This window comes from Xyrauchen texanus, chromosome 23, assembly GCF_025860055.1.
Source record: "Xyrauchen texanus isolate HMW12.3.18 chromosome 23, RBS_HiC_50CHRs, whole genome shotgun sequence".
Classification (NCBI taxonomy): Eukaryota; Metazoa; Chordata; class Actinopteri; order Cypriniformes; family Catostomidae; genus Xyrauchen; species Xyrauchen texanus.
The window spans coordinates 15,656,128-15,668,514 of record NC_068298.1 but is presented as its reverse complement, the minus strand read 5'-3'; the positions used below and the strand labels follow the sequence as shown (position 1 = coordinate 15,668,514).

The window sequence follows — 12,387 nt, the reverse complement described above, 5'->3', positions numbered from 1 at the left end:
CACTGGATTTAAAAGAATTTTATAACCAATATTGTATATTTTATACAGTGTGTCAATGCAGCATTATAGTTGGCGCCATGAAAAAAATAAGCAAAATCATACAAGAAAGAGTTCTGTTGCACTGAATATCAGAATGGCTTTTATACTGTCACAGGTGTACTAATATACAACATAGACAACATGGACAACATGTCCATAGACAAAAAGCTACTTTGTTCCAGTACATTAACTACTAGAAATACAAAGTTTAAGGGTTTGATTCCCAGGGAAAACACATGATGACAAAAAAAGTTGCTTTAGATAAAATCATGTGCCAAATGCATAAATGTAAATGAAAGAAGTTACTATTGAGTAACTCACATTTAAGACACAACAGAGCTGGTCATTTCATCTGTTTTTGCTCCGCTAGTGAAAACAGTTAAAAACGATGCCAAGCAATCTATGCACTTCACTGAGCTGCTTGTTCAATTATAATAGAGAACCAAAACTTGTACAATAAACAATATGTTATAAACACATTATAATAACAGCTATGAAGAGAAACGAGTTACCGATAAGGGAAATTACTAAACACTTGTGCATCTTTTGTGCATGGTATTTTAGCTCAAACATCTGCGTCTTATTTACTAACCATCTGCAATTTAGTTTAAGCGGATATATAGCGCTGTGTCTTGTGTGTTTAAATTAATCATTATCATTCCTTTTCATGCAAACATGGCTCATTTATATGTTGTGAAGAGGAGGAGGGCGGGGCCGGGGTGTGAAGACACACGGTCGGCACTGAATCAGGCTAATCTGCCAGGAGGGGGATAAAGACGAGCCGCAGGCACCAGTTCTCAAGAGAGACAGACTCAAGCGGCCGTGCTGCATGTTTGTTTATGTTGGTTTTAAGTTGAGTTTGACATTAAAACTTTATGTTTACAGTTCAGACGCTTCCCGCCTCCCAATTTGTTACCTGTTACATATGTAAATTAGGCTCATTATAAATTGAGCTTCATTCACAAAACTTGTGAATACAACACTCACGCAAAAAAAATATATAGAGAGCGAGAGAGGTCTGTCCTTCACACAAGCCAATGACAGAAAGAGTTGATAAAGGTAATGAATGGTAATAAATGGTAATATTGAAGTCTCTTTCTCTCTTTCTCTTTCTTTCTTTCTTTCTTTCTTTCTCTTTCTCTCTCTCTCTCTCTCTCTCTCTCTCTCTCTCTCTCTCTTTTCTCTGCCCTTCTCATTTCTCCAATTGATGGTGTGATGTCACCCAGACATCTCTCCAACCTCCAGTTATGTGCCTGTATCTGAACCCTCGCTCCCTTCCTCCTACCTGTCAGGTGGGCTTCTAAACAAACTGCGAAGGGAATCGAGCAGGTTACAGGTAATCAGGCCTGCAATGAGTGGTAGAGTGACAGTAAGGCAGCAGAATTGCACGTCTAAAAATACAGCTCTGCTTCCTGCGGGCCACCTCCATGTCATTCCACCAGCATCTGAAGACAGGCGACTCGCAAGGTCAAGTCAGTCACTTAAATGACAAATCATTTTTACCCATACAGAAGGTTGCAGCCACTAATTTACCAGCTGACAGGGGTGATGGAAGGAAATTAATTAAGGTCATTTTGGAAGCGTGTGTGCTTGAGTTGAAGTGTAACTCACCGCTATTGGCTGAATCTCTATTGAAAGCTCATTTAATCTCAGGACGTTGAGGGAAAGCCGAATGTGGATGGAGTGGCTTAATTGTGGAATGAAATTAAAATGCTGGATTTACATGCCATGCTTAATTGACAGTGATTTATGTTGAGCATTGTTTGGGAGGAAATCTGGGGGAAGAGTTGAAGACGACTAGGATGATGGGAAGAGCGAGAGACAAAGAGAGAGGGATGAGGCCAGACCAGGGGGTGAACAGGAAATAAAGAGAGGCCAGAAGGATCCCCAAAAAAAGAGTGCTGACAGGGTGGGGTTATGCAGAGGGCAGTTTGGAGACGACAGCAGTTTTGCACTTTTAAAATCACTAGGGATTGTGAAACAAGGGACATGATGATTTGAGGGAGCAACATGACTTATTTACTGGGAGACAGGGAGTAAGAGGAGGACAGAAATAATGAGAGTGAAAAATTGAAGGAGATAAATAAAGTAGGGGCAACTTTCTGCAACTTCTCTGCAGATGCTGATTAAGTCATTGAGGTCATTGTGTCTGTCCTCAGAAAAGGCTGATTAATGACCTGTCTCAACTAGACAGGTGTGTAAGTGTGTGTGTGTGTGGGTGGGGTTTGGGTGGTTTATGAGGAATTTGTTTTAGGTTACAAACTGGTAATTACAAGGATATTATGTTATAAATTTGGTTTATTAGGACATTTCTAGTGTCCCCAGAATTCATATCACTTAAAAAATATACTAAAAGTTTTTTTGAAAATGTAAAAATGCAGAAAGATTTTTGTGAGGGTTAGGTTTAGGAATTGGGTTAGGGGATACAATCTATAGTTCGTACAGTATAAAAATCATTATGTCTATGGAGAGTCCTCATAAGGATAGCCGCACCAACGTGTGTGATTGAACCCTGTTAATAATGCATTCCTCAAACCGGCTCTTACCACTAATTAGTTGTGACAGCCCCAGAATATCATTCATCAGCAAACATGTAGTTAGTGTCAGACACCAGTGTTTATTTATTAATTTTTAACTTTCCATTTCCAGATCAAAACCTCATTTAACTGTCAGATCTCTGACTGACACCCTCATTATACAGGTGAAACTCAAAAAATTAGAATATCGTGCAGAAGTTCATTAATTTCAGTAATTCAACTTAAAAGGTGAAACTAATATATTATATAGACTCATTACAAGCAAAGTAAGATATTTCAAGCCTTTATTTGATATAATTTTGATGATTATGGCTTACAGCTTATGAAAACCCCAAATTCAGAATCTCAGAAAATTAGAATATTACATGAAATCAATAAAAAAAAAGGATTTTAAATACAGAAATGTCGGCCCTCTGAAAAGTATAATCATGCATATGTACTCAGTACTTGGTTTGGGCCCCTTTTGCATTAATTACTGCCTCAATGCGGCGTGGCATGGATGCTATCAGCCTGTGGCACTGCTGAGGTGTTATGGAAGACCAAGATGCTTCAATAGCGGCCTTCAGCTCTTCTGCATTGTTTGGTCTCATGTCTCTCATCTTTCTCTTGGCAATGCCCCATAGATTCTCTATAGGGTTCAGGTCAGGCGAGTTTGCTGGCCAATCAAGCACAGTAATACCATGGTCATTGAACCAGGTTTTGGTACTTTTGGCAGTGTGGGCAGGTGCCAAGTCCTGCTGGAAAATGAAGTCAGCATCTCCATAAAGCTTGTCTGCTGAAGGAAGCATGAAGTGCTCTAAAATGTCCCGGTAGACGGCTGCGTTGACTCTGGACTTAATAAAGCACAGTGGACCAACACCAGCCGATGACATGGCTCCCCAAACCAACACAGACTGTGGAAACTTCACACTGGACTTCAAGCATCTTGGATTGTGTGCCTCTCCATTCTTCCTCCAGACTCTGGGACCTTGGTTTCCAAATGACATGCAAAATTTGCTCTCATCAGAAAAGAGGACTTTGGACCACTGAGCAACAGACCAGTTCTTTTTTTCTTTAGCCCAGGTAAGACGTTTGACATTTGAAGCCCATGTCCAGGACCCGTCTGTGTGTGGTGGCTCTTGATGCAGTAACTCCAGCCTCAGTCCACTCCTTGTGAAGCTCCCCACACATTTGAATGGCCTTTTCCTGACAATCCTCTCCAGGCTACGGTCATCCCTGCTGCTTGTGCACCTTTTTCTTCCACACTTTTCCCTTCCACTTAACTTTCTATTAATGTGCTTTGATACAGCACTTTGAGAACATCCAACTTCTTTTGCAATTACCTTTTGAGGCTTTCCCTCCTTGTGGAGGGTGTCAATGATGGTTTTCTGCACAACTGTCAGGTCAGCAGTCTTCCCCATGATTGTGAATTCAACTGAACCAGACTGAGAGACCATTTAAAGGCTCAGGAACCCTTTGCAGGTGTTTAGCTGATTAGAGTGTGACACTTTGAGCCTACAATACTGAACCTTTTCACAATATTCTAATTTTCTGAGATTCTGAATTTGGGGTTTTCATAAGCTGTAAGCCATAATCATCAAAATTATATCAAATAAAGGCTTGAAATATCTTACTTAGCTTGTAATGAGTCTATATAATATATTAGTTTCACCTTTTAAGTTGAATTACTGAAATTAATGAACTTTTGCAGGATATTCTAATTTTTCGAGTTTCACCTGTATACATCACTTCTCCACTTTTAATAACCAACATCAGCGCCTATAAAGACTGCTGCCATGAAATACATCTCTAAGCGGAGTAAAATACTTTTTTAACTGTGTTTTCATTTTTGGACTATACATTTTGTTGTGTCTCTGAGTAAAGGTCACTAACAATCCCAGATGCATATGACCCAAAATACCCAGCATGAGAACTGCCAGCTCACCAAAACAAGTTTCTACCTGACCTAAACCTTACTTTGTTCTGCTTCGTTAAACTTTTCTATTCTCCCCAATTTCCCCTCTCTCTGCAATCTCTTTAGAGCTCCAACCATAGGCAATGGGTACTCTAAATACCAAAACAAAGGTCTCTGAAAAGTTTTCTAATTATGTTTGCTGGGATTGCTGCACCATATCCTAAATTTGATCTGCATGTGGCATGAGTTGTGAGAGGGCCCATAAATCTTCAGCGAGCCCTGGGCACCTGCATTCTGATTGGCTCCCGTTAGGATAACAAACTGGCCTTGGAGCACAGCTGAGAATTTAAATCTGCCCCACACAGATACCTTGGCAACTACTTATAAAGTCTGAGAGAGAAAGATAAAGAGGGAGGGGGAAGAATAGAAGAAAAGAAAGAGAAGAGAGAACAGCCATAGTTTATGGTGCTCATGCTTTCTTAGCTTGTCCAAGGGAAACTGAAAAAAATCACTTTCTGGACATTTTTCTTCCTTTAACTCCCCCTTAAAAGCTAAACTTTAACCTGCGGTTTTTCAATATTTCTCCCTCACTATCTTTCTCAATGCAAAAAAATTTAAATAATAATAATGTTACATTTCATAAAATGTTTCATGTTTATAAAAATCAAACATTGCTACACAGCACACCAAGACTGGAATGATCAACAAAACTAGAAAAGTATGAATGAGGTCTGTACATTTGGAACAATTGGTTGGAGATAAATGAAAAGTTTGTGGAGAAAAAAAAAATTATGAGAGATGCTAAGTACAATACACACTAAGTTCAAAAATTGCATTACCATAAAAACTGATGGAAGTGAACCAGTGCATAATGATTGGAAAGGATGCCATGCTGTAATCTGAATCTCAGATATCTACACAGACACATGATCCAAATTCATGTTGCTTCAAGTCATATTCGAATGATCATTTTGTAAGAACATGATGAGCACACATGAAAACCATCACAGAGCCATAATTATCAATGGGAATGTGGATTTCCTTTCAGCCCTGAGTTTCCGAGTTGGTGTTGGGTCAATTCAAGAATTCTTCTGGAAGCTATTTGGTATCATTCATAATTAAGATTAAGTTTAATTGTGAATGTTGACTGTACAGTTCGGTTTATTCTCATTTTGCATACTGTTGATGCAGAATAGCAATAATGCTCACTGGAAAATTTTACTAATTTATCTGATTTGTGAGGTGATAGGCTTGCACAACAAAACTACTTTTTAATTTCCAATCATTCTCTGTGGCAGCACGTGATAAAATACACAGATATAGCATTAATTATACACCTTATGTGCATATTTTTTTCTGTTGAAGTAGCACTAAAAAATCTTACTATGTTTGTCAAGAAAGAAAATGGGAAAAGAAAAACCAAAATTGTCCTAAATAAACTTTTGTTCTGATAAAAATCACTTGAATGCACATTACATTGTAATTACAACTTCTGAAAATGCATAGGTCCCTGTCTTCAAACACAAACAGAAACAAATACCAGCAAGGTTGTAACAACAGCACATGCCTCCAAACACATTTCCCAAGCTGTGCATGTTTAAGCGTTTCTCCTCCGTGGCTCAATTGTGATGTCACAACCTGCTCAGGAATCTAATTTGAGTGTGTGTGAGTGTGTATAGAAGGAGAAGAGAGCTGCTCGCAACATCCCGAGATGAGAGTGAAATTGAAGCAGGCATCAGCTGGTGAAGAGGCCTCGCTGCATGATTGGAAATAAGCCTTCACAGGCCTGTGTGGACCAGGCCATCTTCAGTCATTTACAGTGCCGAAAACCTATTCCTCCCTCCTTCTTGTTTTCGGATCTCTTTCTCAACCAAGGCAATCTCTTGGATACTCCCTCTTTCCCTCTCTCCCCTCCCTCTACCTGTCTGAAAGTGCATGCTTTGGCAATCAATCTTTGGATACTGGCAGCTGTGCAGGCTCCTCTCAAAGAAAGGTTAGATTTTCTACTTTAACAGGAAAGACCTGACCTATAAAATAAAAAAAATAAATTAAAAGCCATGCTTTGCACAGTACAACAGTCATCAAATGAACTTTAAACAAAATTAGAAAAAAGAAAAAAAGTGGAGACCAAAAGGGAAGATCCAAAGAAAGCAGCTCAGAGTAAAATAGAGAATGGGAGTCTCGTAGAGAGGCTGGTAGCTGCTCTTTTACCACAAGGCTTCTCTCTGCGCTCTTAAAAGTGATGGAGATTTTCCTCCAAGCTTTCTCCTGCTCAGTGGTTCTAAAGATTGGAGAGGTGAAATTGATAAATGTGTTTTCTCCTGTAGAGAGAGAGGCAAAAGGTGTGTGATAATGCCCTTTCGGTTGCTGTTGATACTGAAGAAAATAGGCCTATAAACATTGGTGTGCCAGTTACGAGGCGAGAAGAGATAAGCCTCTACATACATCGTCATCTATGCCTCTGCACTGAAGAACTGAGCCTCTGTATGGCTGTGTGTAATTTGCTATATTTACACAACTGAACACACCTCTCATCTATTCAGGTATGTGCTGTTGCCCATTTTAAGCACAATATGAGAGTTAGTTTCTTTTATGGAACATTTTATTTCATTTCAGAGGCTCTGTATCATTCCTAAAAGGGGTAAATTCTACAAAACTTGGAGCACTTACCCCCTGAAGTACAACTATTGCTATTATTTCAGGTTTCTTGCAAGTGCGCGCACACACACAAAAACTAGTCATTGACTGTATAAAGCACATTTTATTTTGATCACATATACGTTTTTTGTCAACTGAAATTTCTTGCAGAGAAGTTTTTTTTTTTTTTAAAAGTTACATCAGCAGAACAATCTAAAACAATTTATACAACAGTACAACCCATTGAAGATATCATTAGTCTATCCCTCACTGCCTCGTTGCCATTCCCGTAAAAATGAAAGATGTCACTACTGTAAATAAGATTCATAGTTTACCCCAAATAGAAATTGTGTTGTGATTTGCTCACCTTCATCTTGTTGCTAACCCATATGTCTACCATGGAACACATAAGCTAGTGTAACACAGAACCAGTGGTAATTGCTTTAAGACAACACGGGAAGCACAGCTTTCATTAAAATTGAATTAAAATTGCACAATGACATGTTTATGAATTGCATATAACCTCTCTATAATTCAGATAATTATTGTCCCAGTACAATATTTAAGGTAACAAAAGGGCGCATTGACCATGAAGCCGTAGTTCAACAGGAGTCTAAGGCAGAGGCGTGTCCCATTGAGTTCAGAGGAGCAAAAGATCAATGTTCATTGAACAAGAGGCTCTAAACGTGTCATTTTGGGTCTCGCTCAGATGCCGTGCCTCTCTGGGGGTCTACAGGAGCTTCATAAGTTCTATTTATATGAGAGAAATAAATCTGATTGTTGATTGGACAGTGGGCTTTCAATCAATGTATGTCTATCCCGCCTGGATGCCCGGCATCTCTATACGATGATTGGTCGAGCTCTCAAATGGACTGAACCATGTAACAAATGGCAAATCATTGAGATGGTGATGTACTGTACGTGAGTGACAGCATTTCGATTTAAAAACAATCACTGAGTTTTCCCGGTCTTGAAGAAACTGATTGCGAATTATTTGACACAATTCATTTGGTAATTATACTTACCTTTTGCCATTGGCAAATGTATATGTTGTAAATAAAATTGAAAATATAAGGTCCTGTATTTTTGGTATTTAATTTTCATTTAGTAATTTCACTAGTTAATATTTTTTTAGGGTTTTGGTCGGAAAAATGGCAGACACTGCTAATGTTGTTGTGGAAAATCAATTAAATAAAAATGGCCCATTCCCCGCAAAACAAATAGGGGAGCATGGGCAGCTCAATTCAGTACCAACGTGCTGTCTTGTCAGCAGCTGCTTTCCAGCTCTCATGTGGCCTTTGATGCACGTGATTGTGGCTGTGTCTAGGAAACTGTGTTGTGCTGGTCCATCCAGATGCATTAAGCACCATATATTTAGATGTATAACCTTGAAAACAAGGAGTAATATATATAGGAGTATTCGAGAATTTGCTAACTTTAAAAACAAGAGTCAGGACATTTGTGTGTTTAGCAAAACACAATGCAATGCAATAAAAATAGAGAACTTTAGGCGATCTAACTATTTTTAATCTCTAGTGCCAATTTAGCTTGTTTACAACCTGCTTTCTTGTAAATTAACTTAAGCACCCAACAAATCAATGAAAACTGTATATAGCCATACATAATGTGTTTCAAACTACGAAAAGCTGAAATGGACAAAATAGTGTTTTTTTTAAATAGCATTTTAAAGTATAGAAAAGCATGCAATTTCTGACCTTCGAGTGTATCTGAGACAAAAGTTAGTGAGACTTGTTTAGTTTACTATATAAATGATATATCATAGATGTATTCAGGTTTTTATTATAAAGTGTATTATATTCTGATATTTCATCAGAGGATGGTCCCATAACCACAGAGGTCTGGGCTAAGCCCCGAATGTCCACTGACCATAGTACCGCCCCTGTAGGGGAGCAGACTTCACATTTAAATTGCCTAACTAGACCAACACCAACATCCCCAAAATAAATATTAACATTTAAATATAAAAAATATGCAAGTACACTTTTTATTTGACCAACATCTTTGCTTCCCCTCTTTTGAAAACCACCAGCCACCACTGGCTAGTACATAGCCTGGGTGGTCTGCTGGTGCTCCAGTCTGTACTTGTGAGATCCCTACATCATGCATGTTCACCACACACCACAGCCTCTGCAAATGCGATGAGTATTACAGTTAAAGAATCCGAATATTTTGAAAATGAGTCTGTGAATTACATTCGGTATGCATGTTTGTGACAGGTGGCCTTCAGCATTAACAGAACCCCAATTAAAAGCTGCAGAGATGGGTGGGGCCTGCTAGCAGGAGAACAGGGAGAGGGACCAGACCATGATCCGGCATCCTGGCTTGGTGGGGTTTGGATTGGTGTGGGGCAAGCGGTTCTGTCTCAGCAGATGGCAGGCTTACTTCTGCTGGGTTCGCCTGATGGGCCTATTCTAACACACCTGAGCATCTGCCATTCAATGGGTATTTTAAGGTCTTCATTTTAACAGCACTTCAAAGTTATCAGTCCACGTGAGGAAGAATTGTGTGGCGATAATCCAGTGCCAAAAATGGACTATTGTTGATTACACACATTGACAACTTTCAGTGATTTATGAAGACAAATTAAGATTTATGAAAAAGGACATAAGGCATTGCTGAAACCCACATGAAATGCAAGTCAAAATCTATTTAAGTACCTATTTGTGTATTTCATTAATTATTTAATGAACTGACATGAAACACGGCATAAAATACGATCTAAAAGCATAATGTTATTGTTTCAAATAAGAGGCATATTAAGGTGAATTGTCATTTTTTAAGTTAAAACACTTGCCTATCCCTGTGTAGTGCAGAGTGGTTGGGTTATTATCTGTTTGATCATCTAATGGAAGACATTCGTAGTGTTCAGAAACCTGTCAGAATCTTAAAGGAACTGAAACTTAAAAGCTTTGATATTACACTCTACAGTGTACAGTGTAATTTACCTTTATTTCATTCTATTGGAAACCATTTGCAGTACTCTGATAATGTAGACCACTAGAAAGGTCTGTTGGATAAATTCAGATGAGCAAGATGTTAGTGGGAAGTCCAGACCAGCTGAATTAAATGGAAGTGGTCTCAGGCTCCGCCACATAATCACCAGCACAAAGAATCCAATAAAACACCATAGACAAGTCAATGCTGGAGGTCACAGGCATATTTTACATGTGCATGCATGTCACAGGGTGACCCTCAGATGTGGGTAGAGTAGCCAAAAACTTTACTCAAGTAAAAGTACAATTACTTAAAAACAATTACTCAAGTAGAAGTAAAAGTAATAATGTTAAAAATTACTTGAGTAAGAGCAAGAAAGTATCCAATAAAAAGAATACTCAAGTAGTGAGTATCTAGTTACTTTCACAAATAATGTAATGGATGTTTACTCTTCCATATTCCAGTACATGATACACATTTAACACGCATCACAGAATGATTAATAATACTATTAGTATTATTGTTAATAAAGGAAATTGCCATCATTCACCACCATGTTGTTCCAAACACTTATGAATTCTTTCTTCCATGCATCAAATTAAAGGGATAGTTCACCAAAAATGTTAGATGCTCCCATTTTCTCACCCTCATATCATCCCAGATGTGTATAACTTGCTCTCTTCTGCAGAACACAAATTAAGATTTTTAGAAGAATATCTCAGCTCTGTTGGTCCATGCAATGCAAATGAATGGTGACTAGAATTTTGAAGCTCCAAAAAGCACATATAGGCTGCATAAAAGTACTTCATACGACTCTCGATTTTTACTATTAATTCTCCCCGCTGCCCAGTAGATGGCTACCAAAAACACAAGAAGAAGAATGTGAAAGTGGAAGTTTATTAGAAAAAAGGATTTAAATATTGATCTGTTTCTCACCCACACTTATCATATCTATTCTGAAGACATAGATTGAACCACTGTCATTTGAATTCCTGTAATGCTAAATGCTTTAAAGTTTTGGTACCCATTCACTTGCATTCTAGTATAAACTAACAGAGCTGAGTTATTCTTCTAAAAATCTTTGTGTTCAGCAGAAGAAAAGAAAAAAAAAACACATCTGGGATGGCATGAGGTAAATGATGCAAGAATTCCATATTTTGAAAGGGAATGGTGACTGAGGCTGTCAGTCTCTAACATTCCGTCTAACATCTTTTGGGATCCACAGAATACAGAAAGTTTCACAGGGTTGGAAGAACATGAGGGTGGGGAAATTATGATATAATATTAATTAAAGGCTCAATTATCACATTAAGGATGCTTCTCAGATTTGGACGAATCTGTCAATTAGAAGAGAGGTTTGGAAACCTTTTTCTAGTAATTATTTCTGTGAAAAACATAAACAATGTCACACAGTCCCAAGTTATATATAATGTTTAATAATACACTGAAGCAAGATCATACTTTACTTATGCCTTCTGTCATAATTTCACAGCTTTTTATGTCATTTGTGAATTTAGTTCAGTGACGGTCCAGCATTGTGTCGAAAGAATTTAGATAATAGATAGGTTCTGTACACTAAGGGTAAATTGCACGTTTTCTCTGTGTTTGGAAGCATGTAACAAAGTCGCCTACATCTGTCAATCGCTGTGCACGTACCAAATGCTCACTATCACGATAGACAGGGCAAAATATTTGCACTTCACACAGATGTTTACAAGGATTTATAGGTACTGATATGTTGAAGCACTGATATAAAAATGCAAACTTAGATACTGAGGTCATAAGAGCCCACAGTTACAGATTCACGCTGAAAATGAATGAGTATCACCACGACACAGACAAGCCCATATTGTCTCAATCTCTAAAACTTACCTTAAGTTGGAGCTGTAATTGTAATTTTGAAATATATCCTTGTCTTGGCGAAAATGAAGGAATTGTGTGGAGTGAAGAAATGTTGTTGTGCACGCTTGCTGCTGCAGTGTTGAACGTGACTCGAGTTATAGCGTGCAGCTGTGAAGTTCTGCTGTCGTAAAAATCTCAATAAAGTACGCATTTATTAACACTTGTTAAATTAAAACCAGTAACGTAGCGACATCAGAAATTTACTTGACTAAGAGTAAAAAGTACCCACCATAAAACATACTCATAAAAGTACATCCCCCCCCCAAAAAGTAACTGCAGTAAATGTAAAGGCGCAAATATAGCACGTTACTACCCACCTCTGGTGACCCTGAACTGAACATAGCCCTGCCACTCTCTGGTCCTGTACACAGAGGCCCCAGCAGCCCCAGTGCATTCATATCTGAGTGTTGGATGGCCCTGCTG

At 38.4% G+C, this 12,387-nt stretch overlaps 1 protein-coding gene across 1 annotated transcript in view; it reads right to left on the bottom strand.

The window, feature by feature from the left end:
- The window catches only part of LOC127663296 (teneurin-2-like), a 291,708-nt gene that overhangs the window by 64,374 nt on the left and 214,947 nt on the right, over nt 1-12,387 (bottom strand). The window lies entirely within an intron of this gene.